General features: G+C 44.9%; 1 long non-coding RNA gene across 2 annotated transcripts in view; it reads left to right on the top strand.

The window, feature by feature from the left end:
• Positions 1 to 2,331: 2,331 nt before the first annotated feature.
• LOC103244713 (uncharacterized) overlaps positions 2,332 to 25,898 on the top strand; it is a 301,134-nt gene continuing 277,567 nt past the window's right edge. For both annotated transcript variants that reach the window (XR_012090835.1, XR_012090834.1), the window contains exon 1: positions 2,332 to 2,487. This is a non-coding gene — a long non-coding RNA (uncharacterized lncRNA). The remainder of the gene's footprint in view (positions 2,488 to 25,898) is intronic.

Here is a 25,898-nt window from a genome sequence, read left to right as displayed (position 1 = left end):
GCCATGTTCATGCCACTGCATGCCAGCCTGCGTGACAGAGTGAGACTATGTCTCAAACAAACAAAAAAAGAACTTTGAAAATAAAAATATGTGTAAGGAAATCAAAACAACTCATGATTATCCAACTCCCATAAATAACACTGGTAATATTTTTGTCTATCTCCTGGTATTTACTTCATTGTGCCTATGTGTCATGTGTATGAGAGATGGCTTATAAATAAAATTTGGTATGTACGGCTTCAGAATCTGTTTTTCACATAATATAAACATCTTCCTATATCTTTAGATTTTTCTTACAGCCTGATTTTTAATTGTTATGTAACAGTTTTACTTGTTCTACCATATATGATGTATTCCTTTTATTGGATAGAAGACTTTCCAGTTTTTTAGGATTATAAAATCATATTGTAGTTAAATCTTTACAGATAAATCTTTGTGCATGTGGAATTATGGGGTCAAATGGGATGTCCATGTAAGAATTTTTGTCTATGCTCTGGCCAAACTGACCCTAAAGGAATGCTAATTTGCCTTCCCATTGTTGTGTGAGGGGCATCATGAGTCTCTGAATCCTGGCCCTTGCTGGGTATTACTGGATTTTTAGGACTTCGCCAAATGCTGGTCTTGCTCTGTCGCCTAGGCTGGAGGGCAGTGGTACAATCATAGCTCACTGCAGCTTTGAACTCCTAGGCTCAAGCTATCCTCCTGCCTCAGCCTCCTTAGGAGCTGGGACTACAGGCATGCCACTATGTCTGGCTAAATTTTTATTTTTGTAGAGACGGGGCCTCACTATGTTGCCCAAGCTGGTTTCAAACTTCTGGCCTCAAGAAATCTTCCCACTTTGGCTTCCCAAAGTGTTGGCATTACAGGTGTGAGGCACCATGCCTGGCCTTGTTTTTATTTGATTATGACTCTTTTTCTGGTTACCAGTAAGGTTGTTTTCTTCCCCCCATATAATTAATAGCTATTTGTATTTTTTTGTGAATTGCTTTATTCATTTTCCTATTGGGGTGCTTGTATTTTTCTTACTGATTTATACAGACTCTGTTTGTAATAAAAATATTAACCCTTTTTGGGGATCAATACGTTTTTAGTAGTGTGATGAAATAATTTAATAATGGATCAAAGCAGAAGGTTTGATTCCAGGGGGAAAATTTTTTAAGCTACCCACCTCTTTCCCTACACATAAATCCAGAGATAAGTAGTATCTTTGCAATTGAACATGTCTTAAAGCATGGACAGGCCCCTTCCTCCCTCCCTCCCTCCCTTCCTTCTTCCCTTCCTCTCTCCTCCTTTCTCTTTCTCTCTTCCTCTCTTTCTTCCTTTCTTCCTCTCTCTCTTCCTCTCTCTTTCTCTCTCTCTCTCTTTCTTTCTTTCTCTCTCTCTTTTTTTTTATGGAGTCTCACTCTGTCTCCCAGGCTGGAGTGCAGTGGCACAATCTCCGTTCACTGCAACCACCATCTCCCAGCTTCAAGCTATTCTCCTGCCTCAGCCTCAGTCTCCTGAGTAGCTGGGATTACAGATGTGTGCCACCACGCCTGACTAATTTGTGTATTTTTAGTAGAGATGGGGTTTTGCCACGTTGGCCAGGCTGGTCTCAAACTCCTGACCTCAGGTGATGCGCCTTGGCCTCCCAAAGTGTTGGGATTACAGGCGTGAGCCACTGCACCTGGCCATTACCTTTGTTTCACGAATGAGTTAGGCTGTGGCAACTAGACTAGGGCGACCCCCCACACCCTCCCCCTAGAGCTGGTCACAGGCAGAGCTGAGCTTGAACTTGGGCTTCACACCTGTGTTCACACGCACCACTTGTCATTGCCTGTGACTTTGCTGTCTCTCCTCCTCATCTTTCAAACACTCCCTGGAGCCATTTAGTGCCTAGATGATGCGTGTTTTTATACCAGCCACTCTACTCAAAAGCAAAATCTGTTTGAAAGCTGTGTTACAGGTTCTTCCAGAACTTCCAGTTTTTAAGACTGTCTTCCCCTTGCTGCAGCTTCCTTTGTACCATGCAGCCACTAGCTCCGAAGGGACCTCCTGCCAGGGAATTTGATTCCTTGTGTAGAGCCCTTCTGTTGACCGCTGACCTCAGGGCTAGGTCCCCAAAATGTCGCCTCTCTGTGATCATTTCAGCAAAGTAGCAACAGGTCAGTTAGGATGTGGATTTTCTCACTCTCTCAAAGGTTCTTTTATTTAAATATGTTCATACATTTTTCTCCTGCCGCTCTCTTTCCTGAAAGAATGAAGTTAGAGGATTAGGTTGCTAAATTTAGCTCTTGCTGACGCACTGGCCTCTCACTAGCAGTCTCCTCGTGTCTCAGTGTTTCTCTAAGCCTCGCTTTTTTGCTGGTAGACGCACACCATCACATCCTACATAATATTTAGCTCTGAGGCGTTTCCAGATGGGAAGTGCGTTTCTGTATTTTCATAGCCGTGTTCTCTACGTGAATGGACTGGCGTGAAGCTGGGGGCTGACGGCTGGCAGGGCAGGTAGGGGGGCTGGCAGTGACCTGAGAGAGGTGAAGATCCCCAGGGTGGTGGTGGGGAAAGCAATGCAGTCCTTGTCAGATGTTTGCTTGCTGTGAGGAGAGGGAGATGGCTGTGAGAGGAGATCTGGGGATGGTATTTGACTGGGATATGAATGGAGCATTTTCAGGCAGGGGAGGCCCTCCTACTTGAAGCAAGCCTGAGTGTTGTTAAATAAAAAAATTATTCTGGCACTTGTAAAAATGGTAAGGAAGACTTTGCTCAGGAGTCTTGCAACAGGGTTGTTGCAATAGGGGAGAAAGATGGGGCTCAGCTCTAAATGCAGCAAGACAGTTGAGGATTTACAGCCAAGGAACAGAGAGGAGGGGGTCAGTGGATGGAAAGTTACTAAGAGGAGACATCAAGGGAATGGGATTCTCGCTAAACAGACCTAAAAGGACTCTTGCTAAGGGCAGGCCAAGGACTTATACATCCAAGGTAGGGGATGAAGCACTTTATCAGACATCAAGGGTAGGGGACTCGCTAAACTGAATTTGCAGGACGCTTGCTAAGACTGGACTCTGCAGACCTGGCAAGGACAGGAGGGATACAGAAGGCCAAGGTTCAGAAGAAGGCTCAGAAGAGCCTAACTAAAGTTTAGTCAAAGAAAGGGTTTTTGTCAGTGCTTCCTCTTGTTCAGGGAGAGAAAAATTCTTTTCTCTGAATAATATAGGTCCATTTCTTGTTCGATCACCTTTTGTTCATTAAGGACCAGCTCGAATGTCTGTTGGGGCCTGGCAGGAGAGGATACTTGCTGGATGGTGCCAACCATCAGGCATTTAAACGAGGGAGATTCATGATCTGCTGTGGTGATGGGTCCTTTGAAGTTTATGTCAAGTCATCCATCTTGCAAGGCTACTTTAGATCTTGGGGGGAAGATCAGCTATAAGACAGCCTAGAGTTGCAATGAGGATTTGGGTAGTCAGCCTTTAGCTCTCAGTGACGTCAGGAGGGTGGGAGAAAACTTAGAAAGTGGAAAAATTGAGAAGTTGGTAACAACTGTGAAATGTGCAGAATGGCAAGATCCAGTCCAATTCACAGTAGGTAACAAGGTAAAAAGTAAAATGTGATTTACCAAGAGGTGAAAACTTAAAGGCAATGAACAGGACTAGAATTTGATATTCTGCAAGGATGTGCTATAGTTTTCTATTGAAATACAAATAAGCACTGGTCCCTGGACGGGCATGTTGAAATGTCAGCATGGAAGGTGGTCTGGTGTTAGACAGGTCTCGGTTCAAATCCCATCACCTTACCAGAGATGCTGGGCAGATTGGTTGCTCTCCTAGTGTCTGTTTCCTTAGCTGTGAGACATGATGAAAGCTAACATTTATTATTTCTCATGTGCCAGGCACTGCCATGAACATTTCACATGCTTTATCTCATTTAATCCTCATAACTTCGTGAAGCAGGTAAATCATCATCTCCATTTTGCAGAAGAGTAAACTGAGGCTTTAATATATCCCATAATATGTCCACAGATGTTGCCAACCTGCAAGTAGAGATTGAAGCTCGTGTACTTAAAATGAGTTTGGCACTTATCAGGTACCTGATAAATGTAACACATTTTTTTTCCTCCAAAGTATATGTGGGAGAACTGGAGCTATAGACAGTGCCTGAGCCCAGTCAGATTCAGTAGGCGGGGCTCTCCCCCAAAGAGGGAAAATCCTGAGACACTTATCAGTGGAGGGATGGAGCCTGCTGTGAGGGTCCTGGCAGAGTCCCTGCATTTTGTCCTCTGGGGGCAGCTCTCCTGGGAGTTGGAGAGAGGCTTTGACCCAGCCTTTGCTGGCCACTGGGCAGGACCTAGCTGGGAGCAAATGCCAGGGCCAGCACAGGCTTGTCCAGAGATGACTCTCACTGACTGTGCTGTGTTTGCTGTGTACCTGGTAGGCACGCATCTCAGTTATTCTCACATCTCTGCAGTAGGTATCCTTCACCTTCCCATGCAGATGGAATTGAAGCTCCAAGAGGGTAACCAACTGCCCAGACACATTTGAAGTAGTGAGGCAGGGATTTGAGCCCAGGTCTGGTCCCTGGGCCCATGCTCTCTGTTCTGCTGTGCATCCTGGGTGATCAGGGAAGCAGACCCAAGCTAGGGAAGAAGTTATGTGGGGCTGAGGCATTGGAACAGAGTGGGTAATGCAGGGCCTTGGGAATCAAACACACTGGAGTTCAAATCCTGGCTCTGCCACTTCTTAGCTCTGTGAACATGGAAGTGACTTAACTTCTCTGATCCTTGGGTCCCCCTCCATAAACGAGGAGAGCCATAACTACCCAGAGAGTGTAAGGATGACATGAGAATATATATAGAGCCTTGGCATGGGCCTGGGTATGATGAGCATTCAGTGAATGCTGGCTGCTGTGGGCATGTGGGAATTGCTGGGGACTTTCTCATCCGCTTGATCTCCTTTGCCCTTAGGGAAGGCAGACGCTGGAGGGCAGGTCTCTCAGACATGGGAGAGACCCTTAGCTTTATTTATCCACCCTGGGATGTATCCCTGGGAGCTGTGTATCAAAATTATAGCCACCAAATATAATTTGGAAGGACTTAATAATATGATATAAGGTTGGAAGGACAAGGGTGAGGCTAGGCCTAGGTATGGCATCCTTACAGTGGTCCAACTTCCCTCTTGCTGGTGATGTCCAAAGAGAAAGGCCAGCACAGCGGCTCAGATGGACCTAGTGGGACTGCCTGGAGGAACCTATGCAGTGGGCTTGGGCAGGGCCCACAGTTACTGGTGGCGGGCGTGGGCGCTGTCAGTGTCTCCCCCAGCCTCCACTGAACCTTTCACATCAGGTGCCCTAGAGTAGCACCTGTTTACCTAGACCTGCCCTCCAGAGACACTGTCTCCCCACCTTGTGAGCTCCTGGCTGCCATGACCTCTGTACTTGCCCAGAGAGGCTGTGAGGATGAAATGCTGATGTGCATGAAGCTCTTAGCCTAATACTTCACATGCAGTGAGCACCCACCTTCTGACTGTGGCTCATTAATTTGTGGATTCAAGTACTGTTTTAGGTTGAGAGGTCATAGTTATGAAGAAAACAGTCCCCACCCTCATGGAGGTCACACTCTAGTAGGAAAGATGGATGAGAAACATGTAAGCAAGTAGATTTGATTGTACTATTGGAATGAAGAAAGGTAAAGCAGGGAGAGGGAACAAAGACGTCGTTGGTGGGGCTGGGAAGGCTTTTATTGGGAGACAACAAGTGAGCAGAGACCCTGGGGATGCGGAGGTGCCAATCATGAGAATGCTGGGGGACGCCTGGTGCGGTAGCTCACACCTGTAATCCCAGCACTTTGGGAGACCGAGGCGTGTGAATCTCTTGAGGTCAGGAGTTTGAGACCAGCCTCGCCAACATGATGAAACCCTGTTTCTACTAAAAATAAAAAATTAGCCAGGTGTGATGGCGTGCCTGTAATCCCAGCTATTGGGGAGACTGAGGCAGGAGAATCACTTGAAGCCAGGAAGCAGAGGCTGCAGTGAGCGGATATTGCACCACTGCACTCTAGCCTGGGCGACAGAGCAGGACTCTATCTAGACAGACAGACAGGTAGATAAATAGAATGAATGTTGGGGAGCATCCCAGCAGAGCCATCAGGTGGGACTGAATCTGGTACAAGATGGAGAGGAGGGATAACTGGGAAATGAGGCCAGCGTGGAGGCTACCAGGTCACATAGGACCTTATCATTGTTTTCAACAATCATTATTTCTAGATGTCGCTAGGCAGGATCAGCTGTTCCTCCTCTTGTGCTGTTCTGGTGGTATGCACACAGGCATGGTAGCAAGTCACCCTGTGTTAGGACTGTGTATTTTACCACCACACTGAGGGCTCTGGAGGCCAGGTGCTATGGCTGTTTTGCATATACCCAGCACCTAGCGTGGGAGTTGTTTATTGAAATTATAGCTACTGAAGGTTGGAAGGATGAGGGGGAGACCAGGCCTGGGTATGGTATCCTTAGATCAGTCCAACTTCCCTCTTCCTGGTGATGTCCAAAGAGGAAGGAGCATGGAGTCTGTGCTTCGTACATTTAAAGATGAATCTTAATGGCAATGGATACTGTCTGTTGGGGGTTTCTGTGAGCTATCCACAGCAGTTAGCATTTTACATTTCATCATCTCATTGAATCAATACGATAGCCTTGTCCCGAAAGTGTCATCTCCATTTTATGGATGAAGAAATAAGCCTTAGAGGCCGTCCCATGCCCCAAGCACACATACCTAGGAACTTGCTGAGCTAAAATTTGAAGCCGGGACTCTAAGGACCACACTTTCAACTCTGACCAAGCTGGAAGGTCGGCTGCCTCCGACAGGGGCTTGGCCCAGGCCTGCCCTTCCAAGGGCTGTGGTGTTTACTGCCCAGGGTCTTGGCATCCTTCGGCCTTTTTGGTCCCTCAGGGGTACCTTGCACCCCAGCCTGCCCTGTAGCATCCCAGGGAGCCTGAGGGGCTGTCCCTCAGACCTTCTCACAGCTTTGTAATCCACAAATGGAAAAGTGGCACTTAAAATGAATTTATTCAGGTGGGAGCTGTGTAAGACATGAAAATAAGGCTTTTGAGCTGCTCCACATAAACTTGAGTGTAAATGAAAAGCTTTTTATTTGGTTTCTGAGCCAGACTTTGAGAAGCCAGTGGGCCGTGCGGTCTGGAAGCGCACGTTATGGGCGCTGGGTCGGAACAGGGGCCACTTTGAATGGCAAGGAGGGAGAATCGCTCCAGTGAAGCTGGAACGGCCAAGAAGCTGGGATGTCAATAAACACAGGCAGGACACAGAAAGCCTTTTCCAAAGAGATGGAAGGTGGGGAAGTGAAGGAAAGGCAGTGCCTCACTCCCGGCGCATTTGAGAAGGAAAATGCTTGAGGTAACCCGTGTTGGCAGCTTTTATAGCTTCCTCCCGATAATGTGCTGGGCAGACCCTGAACAGGCTGGTGTTTTATTTTCGTGTAACGAAGCCGAGTGGACCAGGGGCAACTCTCCAGCAATGGCTGGCCTGGGGCTGTGCCCACGGAGGGAGACAGGGCTGCCTGAGTCCTGGGGCAGGGGGCAGCCCTCCTACCTGCTGGGCAAACCGTGGGGAAGGCGGGGACCAGGATTTCTGACTTCCTCTGGATGATGTTTGGTTTGTCACAATCCTTAGACGTAAGGCCCCCTTATGGCCAGTGCCAGTGAGGGAGGTGGCAGGCGGCTGTGGGAAGGCAACGGCTCTGAGAAGGAGGGCACAGGTCCACGCTGTCTAAATGTTGCCGGTTGTGAACTACACAGGAACCTTAGCATGGGGAACCCACAGAAAGGTCTTTGTGCCCTTGGCTGCCTTTTGCCAAGGTACTTTCCATGACTAGATTTACCTTGCATTTATATTCTCTTCTCTTTGGTAATATGTACATATGCGTGTGAGGTATATTTGGACCTGGGATTATGTGTGTGGTTAAAAATATACATCAGTACATTAGTGACCTGCATGGGTGCATTAAGCAATGTATTTTGAGAGCCATGGGCTGGAGGGAAACACCCAACTAGCTACCTTGAGACACTAGCAAAGTCCAAAGTACTTCCGTTAGATGAGAGTATGATCTACTGTTTTATATGTTTGTTACAGATTTTTTTTCTTCCTGTTTTCTCCTGGACATTCTATGGAAACAATATATGTATTTAAACAAAATTTTAAATGTCAATCTTAAGAATTTCAGGGATTTTTTTTTTTTTTTTTTGAGATGGAGTCTCATTCTGTCACCCAGGCTGGAGTGCAGTGGTGCGATCTTGGCTCACTGCAACCTTTGCCTCCTAGGTTCAAGCAATTCTCCTGCCTCAGCCTCCCAAGTAGCTGGGACTACAAGCGTGCGCCACCATGCCCAGCTGATTTTTTGTATTCTTAGTAGAGACAGGGTTTCACTGTGTTAGCCAGGCTGGTCTTGATCTCCTGACCTCGTGATCCGCCTCCCAAAGTGCTGGAATTATAGACGTGAGCCACCGCACCCAGCAAATGTCAGGGTTTTTTAAATCCATGTTTATTTTGAAAAATTGAAAATATCAGGAAAAATAAGAAAATAAAAGTCTTCTGCAATGCTATCATTCAGGATAATTGCCGCTGTTCTTTAGGTATTTGTATGCTCTTCCAGACATGTTCCTAATGAGTATATATTAATGTAAAATAAAATATCAATGGCTCACATTTGAGTGTTACTATTTGCCAGCACTTTGCATGTATGGACTCACTTGATCCTCAACAATTCAATAATTGGTTTTATTATTAAACCCATTGTACAGACGAGAAAGCCGAAGCCCAGAATGATTACCTTGCTTAAGATCACCTAGGCAAGTAGCCAAGCCAGGATTTGAACACAGGCAATCTGGTTCCAGAGCCTATGCTCTTAAGGCACTTGCTATACTAACTTGCAAAAAGAATTCAGAGAATACTAACCATACCAATTTGTAACCCGCTGTTTTTCCCACTCAAAATATTATGAGCTCCCTTCCATGCCGATAACCTTACATCTAGAACATCATTTAAAATGGCTCTTTTGTGATGCATACATCCCCAAAATGGAATGCTACAATGCTGTTTCCCTTTCTGGCTGTTTTGGGTAATAATAATAATTACACTTAAAAATAGCAGATATTGAGGTTCTGTGTCTGGTGCTGTCCTAAGATCTGTTTACATCTTATCTAATTTAATCCTTGTAATAACTCGAGCTTCTTACAGGGGAAGAAGTTAGGGAAGAACAGGAAGAAATTTGCCATGACATCTTCCTTACATAAAACTTCAAAGTTAGATTTTTGACCTTATCTTCAAATACAATTATATATGTAATAATGTTTTTGTGCTCTTATTAATTTTTTTAAACTTATTTGGAAATAATTTGACTCACAGGAAGCTACAAAAAAAGTACAGAGAATTCCTGTGTTCCCTTCACCCGGCTTCCCCCAATGATATCTTAAATAACTAGTATGCATCAAAACCAGGAAATCGACATTAGCGTTTCCTGTTAGCTCAGGTTGTATATTTGTTACCAAATTTTTTTTTTTTTTTTTTTTTTTTTGAGATGGAATTTCACTCTTGTTGCCCAGGCTGGAGTACAATGGCGCTATCTCGGCTCACTGCAACCTCCGCCTCCCCGGTTCAAGCAGTTCTCCTGCCTCAGCCTCTGAAGCAGCTGGGATTATAGGCACCCGCCAACAAGCCTGGCTAATTTTTTGTATTTTTAGTAGAGATAGGGGTTTCATCGTATTGGTCAGGCTGGTCTCAAACTCCTGACCTCAGGTGATCTGCCCGCCTTAGTCTTCCACAGTGCCGGGATTACAGGTGTGAGCCACCACTCCTGGCCTAAAATTTTTCTTTAAACACTTAATATATGTCACACTATGATAATCTAGTTTTTTTATTCTTTGTTTTGAAGTATACAGGAGCCTCTAAGTGGAAGTGGCTCAGGCCTCTTTCCTGGCCTTTGAGAGGTTAACACTATTATTTGCTCCATTCAACCAGCAAGGGATTGGAGGTCTAGGGAGGTTGCCACGTGCACAAGGTCACACAGCTATAGTAAGCTTCTGAGTTGGGACTTAGCCCCTCTGCTTCTAAAATCCCCTATCTGAACCTCATACTCTCCAGCGTCTGTTCTAGTTTTTCACCGTTCTTTGCTACTCAGGCTGAGGCCCCGAATATAAGTAGATGTGTGTTAACAAGAATCTGTGCATGCATGTACCTAAACACAGACAGTTCCCCTGCTCTCTAGAGTCCCTTCTTCCGGACTGGAGAATGCTGAACTGGAGAGGACCTCAGGAATTGAGCACATATCCTGACTCATTATTTAACGGGATGGGAGGATCAGGCCAGCTCGGGGACCATCTGCTGTGTCCTGTGTTGGCCTATCCCCAAGGGCTCTGGGCCATATTCTCCTGTAAATCCTCTACCTTATTCTCATGGTTGCCTCTCCCCAACTCTCCTCCAGTTGCTTGTTTCCCCTTTTACCCAACTTCCAGCCATCTGCCTCCACATGCTCTCAGTTCCATGCTTGGGTGGCAGTGGGCTTAGCCTGAGATGCCTGGACTTCACTCTCACATTGCTTCTCTCATCCTCCAGCCTCTGTGCCCCATGGCCAGTGGCTGAGACAAGAGAAAAGGAGAAAAAGCCACATGTATAGGGAAGACCCAGGAGAAGAAATTTCTCTAAAGTCTCCTCTAGAGGAAAGATATTTTTACCTCCACCCCAGTCACTCCCTCTCTTCTGTTGCCTTCTCTTCCCCTTTTATTCATAGCTATAGCTGCCAGCCCAATCCACTTTTGTAACCCAGAAAGCAGACAAAGGCCTCGGCCCTTGCCTTCCCAGACACAGTCATGGTCTCATGATCTGCCAACCTAAGCAGAGCTGGCATGTGGGATTTAAGTAGCTCTGTCCAAGCTTTTACAGGAGTCTGTGCTTAGAATTGTCAGAGTGCAGAGCAGTGTTGTTCCAGATCCCTACCACCCACTTCAGAAAACCCAGATGTGCCTGCCACTCTAGGTTGACCTGACAGTTGTATGCACGCATATGCATGTGTATGAGAGCAACTGACATGCATACCTGGTGGCCTGTGTGGGTCTTCTGAACATAGAACTAAGCACTCGCTTGCTGAGACCTGTGGCTGCTTTTGGTAGAAAAGTGACCCCAGGGCCAGGGGCTGCACCTGGTAGAGACCAGGGTGGGAGATTGATGAGTTTGCAGGAGTGCTGCCTGGAAGAGCTGGGAGCACTGGTTTGTGAGCTAAGCAGGGGTTGTTAAACAGCATTGCCACCCCTAACCTCATGGCATGCTGGCTGCTGTCTCCTGCCATCCTCTGAAGCATGTAGTGGGGCTATATTTCCTAACAGGAAGCCTGTCAGACTGAGAGGAGGGGAAAGAGAGAGGATTAATTTGCTCCCCACTTGGACCTGAACTTCCTTAGCTCCTCAAAGCTTGGTCTGCTGTTGAGATCTCTGGTGTGCAGGGGTGAACAGCTACCCTCCCTAAACATGTGGTAGGCTATAGAGAGAACGTTCTAGGACTACAGGTGACAGTCAGGTGCCTGCCAGAGAGGGACTTTCCAGAGGACAGCTAAGTAAAGGAAATCCTATCTACCTTGTGAGTATATCTGGACTCTTTGCATTTCTCACCACTTCTGTTACTACTCCCTTGGTCCAAACCACCATTATGTTTTGCCTGGATTATTGCGGTCAGTTCCTAACTGCTTCTACTGCTGACCTGCCATTCTCAACATGGCAGTCAGAATGATCCTCCTAAAGTATTATCAAGCCAGGCACTGTAGCTCATGCCTGTAATCTCAGCACTTTTGGAAGGCCAAGGTGGGAAAATTGCTTGAACACAAAAATTTAAGACCAGCCCGAAAAACATAGAGGGACCTTGTCTGTACAGAAACTTAAAAAAAATAATCTGGGTGTGGTGGCACATGCCTGTAGTCCTAGCTACTTGGGAGGCTGAGGTGGGAGGATTGCTTGAGCTGGGGAGGTTGAGGTTGCAGTGAGCCATGATTGCACCACTGAACTACAGCTTGGGTGACAGAGTAAGACCCTGTCTCAGGAAAAAAAAAAAAAAAAAAAGGAATCAGCAGGTCCCATCAGTCTGCTCAAAATCCTTCAACAACTGCACGTGCCACTCAGAATAAAAGCCAGAGTCTTTACAATGGCCTTATGAAGTTCTGCCTGAATTGGCCTGTTGCTGCTGCTTTGACCCCATGTCCTGTTACTTGCCCTTTGCTCTTTCTATTTCAGTTGTACTGCCCTCCTTGTTGTTCCTACAACATTCTAGACTTGTTACCTAGAATAATTTACTTGTTGTTCCCTTTGCCCAGAATACTTTCTCCCCTGCTACCTACAAGCTTTACTTTTACGTCTATATCAAGTCTTTGTTAAAGTGTCTCCACCCCATCTAAATTTTCATTCCTTTCACTGCATTCCTTATCCCGCTCCCCTTCATTGTTTTCCTCCCGACCTCTTGTCGCCATCTGACATACTGGTATTTTGCTTTTTTATGTTGTTATTTCTGTTTAAAATGTAAGCTCCATGGAGGCAGGGATATTTGTTTATCTTCTTTACCGCTGTATCCCTGGCATTTAGGACAGTACCCTGTGTCTAGGAGATGCTAAGACATATTTTCAAATGAATTAATAAATAAGTCCATATCAGTGAATATTTTAAGATTCAACTTAGAAATAATGAACCTTCAAATCCATGAACATGGTAAACCTCTCCACTTGGCTAGATTTTTATTAATCTTTTAGCTACAGTTTGTAGTTTTCAGTGTATAAGCTATGCATGTTTCTTGTTAAACTTATAGGTAAGTATTTTAAGTTTTTAAAAATGCTATCACAAATGGTATTTTAAATTTCACATTCCAATTGTTTATTGCTGATCTATAGAAATGCAGTTTGCTGTTGTATATTAATTATTTTGACTTTGTATCCTGCAACTTTGCTAAATTTACTTATTAGTTCTGGTGATTTTTTTGGTAGATTCTATAGGATTTTCTACATATACAATCATGTAGTCTCCAAATGAGGAGTTTTACTTTTCTTCTAATTTTTATTATTTTTATTTTCTTTTGTGGTTTTATTTCCCTGGCCAGGAGTCCGGTATAATATAGAAGTGGTGAGAGTGGACATTTTTGCCTTATTCCTGTATATAGGCAAGTGCTTTCTCTCTCTCATCTGTCTGTGTGTCTCTATTTCTGTCTCTCTGCATGCGTGTGTGTGTGTGTCCCTTACTCTTTAGCAAATTTTTTTTTTTTTTTTTTGAGATGGAGTCTCGCTCTATTGCCCAGGCTGGAGTGCAGTGGTGCAATCTTGGCCCACTGCAACCTCCGCCTCCAGGTTCAAGCGATTCTCCTGCCTCAGCCTCCCAAGTAGCTGGGATTACATTATAGGCGCCCACCACCATGCCTGGCTAATGTTTTGTATTTTTAGTAGAGACAGGGTTTCACTATGTTTGCCAGGCTGGTCGTGAACTCCTGACCTTGTGATCTGCCCGCCTCAGCCTCCCAGAGTGCTGGGATAACAGGCGTGAGCCTCTGCGCCCGGCCTTACTCTTTAGCAAATTTACAGTTGCCTGCACTTGCCTAAGCCAAGCTCACAAAGATTTTTCTCCTATGTTTTCTTCTAAAAGCGTGATAGTCTGAAGTTTTATATTTGGGTCTGTGATCTATCTCCGGGAGGCATTTTGGACACTGATGGGGACATTGTTGTTTGTCAAAGTGACAGGGGAGGGGTTTAACCAGCAGTGGATTGGCAGGAATGCTAGATGTACAAGAAATACACACACCATAACAAAAAGCCTCATGACTCATATGACCATCAAATGCCCTACCAAACATTTATATAGGCATAATGTTTATAATTATATAGATATCTATTTAGCTTTCATTTCAAAATGCCAAAAATTTTAAGGAAGATTTCAACAATATTAATAGAATCTTTCCTTTCTTCTCTTAAATCCAAAGTTTTTCCTTAAAAGGTCCTATTTCATTATGTCTTTTAGTATATTTGTGCCTGTGCATTTACATATTGAATTAGATATTTTATTATAAACTCATTTCCTTTCACTTCTTTATAATTCAATTATGGCATTAAATTAATTTTTTATCTTGTGTGTGTAGCTGGTTATATTATCATACATTAGCAACATGATGAGATTAAAAACATTGAGCTGAGTGAAAAAAGATTAGAATGACATCTATAAAAATACCACTTATTAAAATATTAACATTTTATAATTAAAAGTTTCAGAAACCTACATACATATTAACTATACACATCTGACAGTAACACGTAGGGAAAGATGCACATTACACACATTAGGATAGCTGCCTGAGGGAAGAAGAAAATGTGAGTAGGGAATGAGTTACAACAGGAGATAATGACATCACAGGAGAGAATCCTTGCTCAGACCATCAAGGGGTAGACTTAATCCCCTGCCCTGGGACTTGGTTAAAAAAGGAAATATTTTAAAAATTAAATTTGTAAGCCGGGCGTGGTGGCTCCAGCCTGTAATTCCAGCACTTTGGGAGGCTGAGGCGGGCGGATCACGAGGTCAGGAGCTCGAGACCATCCTGGCTAACATGGTGAAACCCCGTCTCTACTAAAAATACAAAAAAAATTAGCTGGGCATGGTGGTGCATGCCTGTAGTCCCAGCCACTCGGGAGGCTGAGGCAGGAGAATGGCAGGAGCCTGGGAGGAGGAGCTTGCAGTGAGCCGAAATTGTGCCATTGCACTCCAGCCTGGGTGACAGAGCGCGACTCCGTCTCAAAAAAAAAAAAAAAAATTAAATTTGTATTTATCAATTTTACCTTAATGAAGCTGTTAAAAAAGAATAAGTTGGCCAGGCATGGTAGCTCATGCCTGTAATCCCAGCACTTTGGAAGGCCAAGGTGGATGGATCAGTTGAGCCCAGGAGTCGGAGACCAGCCTGGGCAACATGACAAGACCCCGTTTCTACAAAAAATAAAAAATTAGCTGGGCGTGGTGGCATGTGCCTGTAATCCCTGCAACGTGGGAGGGCGAGGTGGTGGAAGAATGGCTTGAACCTGGGAAGTCAAGTCTGCAATGAGTTGTGATTGTGCCACTGCACTCTAGCCCGAGTGACAGAATGAGACCCTGTCTCAAAAAAATAGCAGTAATAAATAAAGTTCCATACCTAGGAAGGTGAAAGCAGCAGACAGCCTCGTAGGCAGGGCAGGAGGAGGAGGACCTAGGCATTGCTCTGTAACACTCCCAATGTCACCAAGGGGCAGGAGAAGAAAAAAGCAAACAGACTTGTACATAGATATTCATAGCAGCTTTATTTGTCATAGCCAAGACCCAGAAACAACACAAATGTCCACTTGCAGGTGAATGGGTAAACAAATTGTGATATATCCAAAATGCCCCAGGGTGGTATTTCCCCTCTGAGAACCCAAAGTCCAAATTTCTTTCTTATTTTTTCTTTTTTTTTTTTTTTAAGACGGAGTCTCGCTCTGTCGCCCAGGCTGGATCGCAGCTCACTGCAAGCTCCGCCTCCCAGGTTTACGCCATTCTCCTGCCTCAGCCTCCCGAGTAGCTGGGACCACAGGCGCCCGCCACCTCGCCTGACTAGATTTTTTTTTTGTATTTTTTAGTAGAGACGGGGTTTCACCGTGTTAGCCAGGATGGTCTCGATCTCCTGACCTCGTGATCCGCCCGTCTTGACCTCCCAAAGTGCTGGGAGTGACCTCCCAAAGTGACCTCCCAAAGGCTTGAGCCACCGCTTCCGGCCCCAAATTTCTTTTTTAAATTTTTTTACTTTTAGTTTTTTGAGGCAGAGTTTCGCTCTTGTTGCCCAGGCTGGAGTGCAACAGCGCAATCTCGGCTCACCGAAACCTTCGCTTCCCTGGTTCAAGCGATTCTCCTTCCTCAGGCTTCCAGAGGCATGTGCCACCACAACTGGCTAATTTTGTTTTTTTAGTAGAGACAGGGTTTCACCGTGTTGGTCAGGCTGGTCTTGAATTCCTGACCTCAGGTGATCCGCCTGCCTTGGCCTCCCAAGTGCTGGGATTACAGGTGTGAGCTACCGCACCCGGCCTTGTTTTTATTTTTTTCCGAGATGGAGTCTTGCTCTGTTGCTGAGGCCAGATTGCAGTGGCACAGTCTTGGCTAACTACAACCTCTGCCTCCTGGGTTCAAGCGATTCTCCTGCCTCAGCCTCCCAAGTAGCTGGGATTACAAGTGTGCCCCACCACGCCCTGCCAATTTTTGTATTTTTAGTAGAGATGGGGTTTCAACATGCTGGCTAGGCTGGTCTCGAACTCCTGACTTCAATTGATCTACCTGCCTCAGCTGCCCAAAGTGCTGGAATTGCAGGCATGAGCCACCGCACCTGGCCCTCTTCATAGATTTTTTTTTTTTTTGAGATGGAGTTTCGCTCTTGTTGCCCAGGCTACAGTGCAATGGTGCGATCTGGGCTCACTGCAACCTCTGCCCTGCTGGGTTCAAGTGATTCTTCTGTCTCAGCCTCCTGAGTAGCTGGGATTACAGGTGCCTGCCACTACACCCGGCTAATTTTTGACTTTTTTTGTAGAGACGGGGTTTCACCATGTTGGCCAGGCTGGTCTCAAACTCCTGACCTCAGGGGATCCACCCCCCTTTCGTCTCCCAAAGATCTGGGATTACAGGCATGAACCACCGTGTCCGGCCAGATGTTTAAGTGTATGATATGGTATTGTTATCTATAGGTACAGTGTGATACAGCGGATCTCTAGAACTTAATCTTGCATAATCGAAACTTTATACTGTACCCATTGATTAGCGACTATGAATTTCCCTCTTGCCCCAGCCCCTGGTAACCCCCATTCTCCTTTCTGCTTCTATGAGTTCAACAATTTTAGATATCTCCTATAAATGGAATCATGCAGAGACAAGCCTTCTCTGATGGGCTTATTTCACTTGGCACAATGTCCTTCAAGTTCATCATGTTGTCATGTATTGCAGGGTTTTCTTCTCTTTTTAAGGCTGAATAGTGTTCTGTTATATGTATATACCACATTTTAAAAATCATTCATCAGGCCAAGCGCGGTGGCTCACACCTGCAATCCCAGCACTTTGGGAGGCCAAGGTGGGTGGATCACGAGGTCAGGAGATCAAGACCATCCTGGCTAACACAGTGAAACCCCGTCTCTACTAAAAATACAAAAAAATTAGCCGGGCGTGGTGGCGGGCACCTGTAGTCCCAGCTACTCGGGAGGCTGAGGCAGGAGAATGGTATGAACCCGGGAAGCAGAACTTGCAGTGAGCCGAGATTGCGCCACTGCACTCCAGCCTGGGCGACAGAGCAAGACTCCATCTCAAAAAATAAAAAAAGAGAAAGAAAATCATTCATCTTTGGATGACATTTAGGTTTACCTATTGTGAATAAGTGCTGTAATGAACATGGAGTGTGGTTAGCTCTTTTACATCCTGATTTTAATTCTTTTAAGTAAATAACCAGAAGTGGGATTGCTGGATCATATAGTAGTTCTATTTTTAATTTCTTAAGGAATTTCTGTACTGTTTTCCATAGTAGTTCCACCATTTTGTACTCTCACTAATAGTGTACCAAGGTTCGAATTTCTCCACATCCTCATAAATGCTTGTTGTCTTTTACAATTTATTATTATTTTAAATAATAGCCATCCTGACAGGCTTGGTGGTATCTCATTGTGGTTTCGTTTTGCATTTGCCTGATGATTAGTGATGTTGAGCATGTTTTCATATATCTGTTGGCCATTCGTATGTTTCCTTTGCCAAAACATCATTTGAGTCCTTTGCCCATTTTTTTTCTTTTTTTTTTTTTGTAGAGATGGGGCCTTCCTACGTTGCACAGGCTGGTCTTGTATATACATTTATGTTGATCTTTTATTCCTCGTAGTAACTTTATGAAATAGATACTAATTATTAAATATTTTTAGATGAGGAAAATGGGACATGAAGAGGTTAAATGGGTTGTTTAAAATCACATGCAGGTAAATGGCAGAACAGAGATTTACAAACCTAGATGGTCTGGTTTTGGAGTCCCTGCTCCTAACTGTTGCACCATATTGCCTCCCAATGTTTAAAAATTAGGATATTTCGGCCAGGCACAGTGGATCATGCCTGTAATCCCACCACTTTGGGACACTGAGGCAGGGGGATCATCTGAGGTCAGGAATTCACAACCAGTCTGACCAACATGGTGAAACCCTGTCTCTGCTAAAATACAAAAATTAGCTGGGTGTTGAGGCATCCACCTGTAATCCCAGCTATTAAAGAGACTGAGGCAGGAGAATTGCTTAAACCTGGGAGGCGGAGATTGCAGTGAGCTGAGATCGTGCCATTTGCACTCCAGCCTGGGCAACAAGAGCGAAACTCCATCTCAAAAATAAATAAATAAAAATTAGGAGATTTCGTGTTTAACTGTGGAGAGCTGGCTTCTCTTGAAATATCAGAAAGAGAGAGGACACTGGGCCATATCCGCTGTGGTCGCAATTGGCTGGTGCTGCATCAGGCCAGCCCCTTAGCGGGGTGGTGGTCTCTGGCTCACCCCCAGCCCCACCAGTCCCCCACTTCCCTGACTCTGAGTTCCTGTTCACTTGACCCAGTTCCTACACTCGTTTGTACCAACAGACATTTTCGTCTTCAACCCCTGGGTTAAGGTTGTATGATAATATTTATAGATATGAATATTTATACAAAGAATATTTATAAAAGTGCCAGGCACTTTTGTTCTGAGAGAGGAAGTGTTTTCTTCCCCATTTGATGTGTGAGTAACTGAGGCATGGTGAGGGCCCATACTCACATGAGTAACAGAGACGGGGTTTGAACTGTGCGGTGCATTGAGCTGTATTATCTTTCCTTCCTTTGTGGTCTGGGGGTCCCTGCACCCTGTTAAAGATTCTAGGCGGGGTGCGGTGGTTCACACCTATAATCCCAGCACTTTGGGAGGCCGAGGTGGGTGGATCATCTGAGGTCAGGAATTTGAGACCAGCCTGGCCAACATAGTGAAACCCCATCTCTACTAAAAATACAAAACTAAGCTGAGCATGGTGGTGTGCACCTATAATCCCAGCTACTCGAGAGACTGAAGCAGGAGAATCACTTGAAACTGGGAGCAGAGGTTGCAGTTAGCTGAGCTTGCGCCACTGCACTCCAGTCTGGGGGATAGAGTGAGACTCCATCTGAAAAAAAAAAAAAAAGATTCCGGGGGTAAAGTTGATCATTCAAGCAGATGAAATTTCAGTACTGAAGGAACCACGTGTGAAGAAGCCATACGAACAGCCCATGTCTGTTTTTGTCTATGCACTGAGTAGATTCTAGCCTTAGCATAGTCAGCTTTCTAGAACTATTTCTTGAATGAAAAATAGACCAGCAGGAGTCATCTTTTGAGTCTCATAAAGAGGAGAGAAATCTGACAAAATTTCAAACAGCGAATCAGCACCTCATTAGAAGTTAAAACAAATTTACTGAATTTTTTTTTTCTTTATAACTGGAGGAAATGCCCTGGGTTTTTTTTTTTTTTTTTAGCTAATATTAAGGATTTTTTGTTTTTGTAAGAAAATGATATAATTCTGCCCCATTTCTCAAGCAAGTTTATTTTTTAAATTCCCACAATTCTTTTTAAGTGTTTTGGGAGTTGGAGCAAGTGATAACAAAAGCAGCTGAGAAATGAGGCTTTGGCCTGGTTATTGTCTAACCAGGTGGGTTGAGGTCCCTGAACTTTAAGAAGCTTTTGTGCTTCCAGCTGTACCAGGGGGATTAGTGGCTTAGTCCTACCTCATGGGAGCACATTTTATTGTTACTTCTCATAGAGCTGAAACCATAATGTTATGGTTTTTTACACAGCACCATCTGCTTCAGGCTCTCCACACGCTTAGAGTGTTTCCCCTCACTCCCCCTTCAAGTTTCTCCCTCCAAATAAGTTCAGTATTTGGAAGAGTGAATTCACTTTGGGCATAGCAACAGATGTGCATGGTAATATGTAAAATGCAATCGGTTAGTTACCAATCAATCATGTGGTCATCAAATGTTTCATGCAGGCGAGGCAGTGTGCTAGACTGCTGTGATGGAAACAAAGATAGCTAAAATGTGGTTTTTGCTTTACTGGACCTAGTGGGGGCATATTATACGAAGACATACAAAAAGGTTTAATAACTGTAGGAAATAAAAAAGTTAATGCAAATAAGAAGAGAGAATATACAGCTCATCATTAATTTCCAAATGAAGGCTGCAGATGTTAAGTGCTATAGGAAGTTGGTGTTCTCTTTGATAAAGTTCCTTCTAGAGAAGCAAAGTCCAGAATGAATGTGCACAATGCAATTAGAGGGACACTTTGACGGGAACAAAGCTGCTTGTGTAAATGCAAGGAGGAATGCTGGTCTCTCTTCAGCATGGTCCGGAAATTCATTCTGTAACAAAGGACTGTAATTCCAAGTCAATGACACCTTCTAAATCCTCTCAGACTATGCCCAAAATTATAGAGAAGGAATGGCGAGTCAATTCCGTTTAGTCAGAACTGGATAGCTGTGTACTTTGCTCAAATGCCTGAGATCTAATGGAGATGGGACAGTAGCCAGGAGATAAAGCAAGTCAATACAGGCCTGGGAGAACTCTGATGCTGGAGCAGATAATGAGGAAGGGGCCAGGATTTGAAAGCATGACCTCTAAGTCTTCCTGGGTAATGAACGGAATATAATGGAGGGCTGAGATCTGAGACCCTCGTGCACCTGTGTCTGTGGCTACCCAGTCAGCAGCCTGGCTTTATCCCTAGATAACTTGGATGAGCTCTGTGGGAACTTGAAAACCTTCAGGCTACCATTACTGCTTACTGAAAAGAGTAGAAGGCAAGACATTTCCTCTAAAGGAAATAGGTGTGGGGCTTCATGGTTAAGAACTTGAACTTTCATGTCAGGACCTAGCTTCCCTACTTACCAGCTGTGTGGCCTTGAGCAAGTCACTTACCCTCTCCAAGTCTCAGATTTATCACCTGAAAAATGGGAGAAAAAATGATAGTACCTACCCTGTTGTGTTATTGTGAGGATTAAGTAAGACAGGGGATTCAAAAGGCACTTAGCAGTGTATATGGCACATGTGAGATCACAATAAATTATATGTTACTGTTATTAAAGAAGATGAGGCAGGAGGATTGCTTGAGGCTAGGAGTTGGAGACCAACCTGGGCCCTCATTTAAAAAAAAAAAAATTAGCTGGGTGTGGCAGTGCATACCTGTAAGTCCTAGCTAGTGGGGAAACTGAGGTGGGAGGATCCCTTGAGCCCAGGAGTTTGAGGTTACACTGAGCTAAGATTGCATTGCTGCTCGCCAGCCTGGGTAACATAGCAAGACCCTGTTTCTTAAAAAAAAAAAAAAGTCATGGCCGGGCGCAGTGGCTCACGCCTGTAATCTCAGCACTTTGGGAGGCTGAGGCGGGTGGATCATGAGGTCAGGAGATCGAGACCATCCTGGCTAACGTGGTGAAACCCCGTCTCTACTAAAAATACAAAAAATTAGCCGGTGTAGTGGCGGGCACCTATAGTCCCAGCTACTCGGGAGGCTGAGGCAGGAGAATGGCTTGAACCTGGGAGGCAGAGCTTGCAGTGAGCCGAGATCGCGCCACTGCACTCCAGCCTGGGTGATAGCGCGAGACTCCGTCTCAAAAAAAAAAACAAAAAAAACAAAAAAAAAGAACAAAAAAAAAAACAGTCATGAGGATAAATATTTTTAAATTACCATTTCCTTGTAGAAGTTCAGGAACTGGCTTAGAAACAAAGCAGGAATTATTTCACTCTTCCCCTAGGTTCTCCATCTGCCACCTTTGAGAAGATAGCGAACTCATGTTAGTGTTATGGTAACTCATGGGACAGGGTGGGATGAGGTTTTACAGCAGGGCCCTCACTTCTAAAATCCAAACTTACATAAAGCTAAAAGGGCAGCTCTCTGAAGGCATAGGTGTAAGACTGCTGCTGAGGAAACAGAATATTTCTCTCTCCCCTTAGAAAATCTTAGAGCAGTGCTTCTTAAGCTCTGACATGCAGTTGAGTCAGAGCTGCATGAAGCACTGCTCTGAGATGTGAACCTGAGATTCTGCACTTCTGACAAGCTCCCAGATGATGCCAACGCTACTGGCCTTCAGACTACATTTTAAGTAGCAAAGTCCTAAAAGGCCTTGGGTCATTTAGTCCAGTGGCATGACTGAACCCTCTCTATGACTTCCCTGAAAAGGCTAATTCCGTTTTTTATTGGAAACCTCCAGTGATGACAAGCTCCCTACATGCCAGGCAGCCTTTTCTGTTTCCCGATGGCAGGGATGATGGGAATGTCTTTTTACTGAGCCGATGCTCACCTCTGTATGACACCCATCCATTGGTTCTAGTTTATTATTTTGGCAAGGGGTGGGCGTTACATAGGTGATGCCTAATCCTGAGGCTCTGAACACTGGTTTTGGTCTTCTACGGGAGTTGTCTATGGATGGGCTTTGGCGGTGGTGGTAGAGGGGCAGCAATCCCCTAAAAATGTTTGTAGAATTTGGTTTCCATGTGCAATTTCCTGGGGAGAGTTCCCATAGCTTTCAACAGTTTTTCAAGAGAGTCTGTGGGCTATAGAAGATAAAAAAGCATTGGATTCCTCATGGAATGCCGTATCCCTCACAGGTCTTCTGTTTGGAAGGCTGGATCTTCCCAAGTTTTTAGATCTCTTATTCATCGGAGTCTCTTTCGTTTTAAAAATTTTTTTTGAGATGGGGTCTCGCACTGTCGCCTGGGCTGGAGTGCGGTGGCACGATCTGGGCTCACTGCAACCTCCACCTCCTGGGTTCAGGCAATTCTCCTGCCTCAGCCTCCCAAGTAGCTGGGATTATAGGTGCCCACCACCATGCCCAGCTAATTTTTTGTATTTTTAGTAGAGACAGGGTTTCACTATGTTGGCCAGGCTGGTCTCAAACTCCTTACCTCATGATCCGCCCGCCTCAGTTTCCCAAAGTGGTGGGATTACAGGCATGAGCCACTACGCCCGGCCCTGAGTCTCTTTTATTTGTTTATTTTTACGTAAGTCTCCATGGAACATGGTTTCAGGGATCCTCATAATCCTGGTAGTTTTTCCTAGTGTGTCTGTATCCCTCTAATTTGGTACCCAGTATCATGAACAAGCTAAAAAGCCACCTGACCAGCAGAAAGGGTAAGCTGTCTCTCTTTCATTTGACCCGAGGCTTCTTTTAGTTCTTCCTAAAAGTGTAATATCTGCTTCGGAAACCTTAGTACACTTAATAGTGCTATCAGTTTGGAATGTTTATGTTGCAGATTAAAAAAAAGAAAAATAAAATTTTTAAATGGAATTCACTGGTATATTTACAGGGCTGGGGGCAGCAGGTAGCTATGGCTTCAGGTGAGGCTTAATCCATAGGCTCAGATTCCTTTATCAAGGATCCAGCTTTCTTTTTCTTTCTTTCTTTTTGAGACAGGGTCTCACTCCGTCACCCAGACTGCAGTGCAGTGGCACAATCTTGGCTCACGGCAGTCTCCACCTCCCAGGCTCAAGTGATCCTCCTGCTTCAGCCTCCTGAGTAGCTGGGACTACAGGTACATGCTACCACGCCTGGCTAATTTTCTTGATTTTTTTTTTTTTTTTTTTTTGAGTCAAGGTCTCATTACGTTGCCAGGGGTGGTCTAGATCTCCTGGGCTGAAGCAATCTGCCCACCTTGACCTCCCAGAGTGCTGGGATTACAGGTGTGAGCCACCGCACCTGGCTGCCAGCTTTTTATTCTCTCTCTCCACAGTCACCAGAGTCCTGAGTATTTTTCACGTGTACCACATTGAGGCCTATCTTCCACCATCCTGGATGGTTTGTGTGGTTTCTGGACTATGTATGCGGGACCTGATATTTATTCCTATGAAGTATCTTGTTAGTCCATCGTCATGATTATACCATCTTCCCTCGCAGACTCCCTGCCTAGCTTAGGGTCATCTTCAAATCTGATCAGCATGCCAGCAAATTAATGGTGTTGACCCAGACAGGGTCAAAGACAGAGCCAACAACATGCCCTTCAGGCACTCCTGCCAGGGTTGGTGTCACATATCCTTTGAACATGGATGAGCATTTCTCAAAGCATATTCCTTTTTTTTTTTTTTCTTTCAATATCCTCTCTTGAGCTCACCTTTGGCAGGCTATTGATTGATTGATTGAGACATGGTCTTGCTATATTGACTAGGCCGGCCTTGATCCTCCTGCTTCAGCCTCCTGAGTAACTGGGACTACAGGCACTGGCCACCATACCTAGTTCAAATCATATTCTGAAGAATACCAGTCTGAAGGATACTCCTCAGTAACAGAGCCCTGTGGGCAACACTGGAGACTCAGAAGGGTGGGGAGGGAGAAAAGGGTGGGTAACAAGAAATCACTTAATGGGTGTGACATCCATTATTTTGGTGATGGATACACTAAAGCTCAGACGTCACCACTGCACAATATATCCATGTAACAACATTGCACTTGTACCCCTTAAGTTTACACAAAACAACCCCAAACCAACCAGAGCCCTGTAATCAAATATGTTTAGATAGTGCTGTCTACCATAACCCCTTCTGGAAGGCTCATGCTGCTTACGTGCGTATCACAAATTCTGAGAAGAAATTGTTAGATGTAATTTTCCAAACATAACTGACCATGAGGCTCTCCCCTTTCCTGCCATGATAACCTGTATATAAATGTTGTAGAGGGCACAGGCTGAGCAGTGCTAATGTGGATGTTCCACCCGTTACCAGTCCATTTAGTGGTGTTATCATCTGATTTCCTCTATCATTAACCACAAGGGTGAAATGACAGATGACATAAAACGCCTTGCTGAAAACTGGTTTATCTTGCCAGCGTATCATCGATTCAGAAGGGAGTCTGTCTTCAGTTGGACACGATTCACCTGTTGCTGGTCTCATCCTAAGTCTGCCAGGTTGGCAGATTTAGGCACCCTGGGGGAGTATTTTCAGGTGTTCTGTTAAGAGCAAAACCCAGACATGCCTGGAGGCTCTCAGGAAAACCCAAAGCCAGAGAGTAGCCTATCGTCAACCGCAGTGGTCGCAGTGACTGAAATTTAATAATAGTCCACAGTTATTGAACTTTCACTTTGTGCCAGGCCCATAATACATACTTCCTCACTAAATCCTCACAAGAACCAGATGAGATGGGCAATACGACATCCTTACTTTATAAATGAGGAGCCTGACGCATACAGAGCTTGGAGAAGTTACTCAAAGGGATACAGCTAACAACAAATGGAGCCAACTGTCAAACTCAAGTTTGACTCACTCTGTAGTCCACGTGTTCATCAGATTCACTCTTTTTTTTTCTTTTCACAATCGCACAATCATCAGGCATTTATTAAATGTTAGCTTTGGGTCTGGCTCAGTATTCAGTGAAACTGAAGACACGACAAAATATTAACAGACACAAGGAATTGACACTTTATTTGGGGGATCTTTTGTAGTTCAGCGGAGAGAATACTTAGCAAGCAAATAGAAGTGAGTGCATGAAAACAGAGAGCCAAATGCCACATAAGTGACACAAGATATGCTTCCACGGCCTGCTCAGACCTGGACGGCCGGATCTCTACAGCTTGCTTTTAGAAATCTACTTGCCTATGGATGCCTCACTCCCAGTCTTCTGCTTTGTCTGTTCTCACAAATTCCCCTGTAGGTCTTTGTCTTCCCCTTGTGTGACCTCCGCTTGTCCCCAGGGGAAACCACTAACCTCTTGGCTCCTCAGTTCTCGGTCTGTGGTGAACTCCCCGCTGACATCCACAGTGCTTGGAGGTGACCTAGTTTGAGGGAAATGCTGGCTTTTCAGTTATATCTCCAATAGGCTGAGCTGGCAGCTTGTCAGCAGGCTTATGTCACCTAATGACTGTGTC

Source organism: Chlorocebus sabaeus, chromosome 23, assembly GCF_047675955.1.
Source record: "Chlorocebus sabaeus isolate Y175 chromosome 23, mChlSab1.0.hap1, whole genome shotgun sequence".
In the NCBI taxonomy this organism is placed as follows: domain Eukaryota; kingdom Metazoa; phylum Chordata; class Mammalia; order Primates; family Cercopithecidae; genus Chlorocebus; species Chlorocebus sabaeus.
Note: the sequence above shows the minus strand (reverse complement) of the source record. Positions and strands in the feature narration are given on the sequence as shown.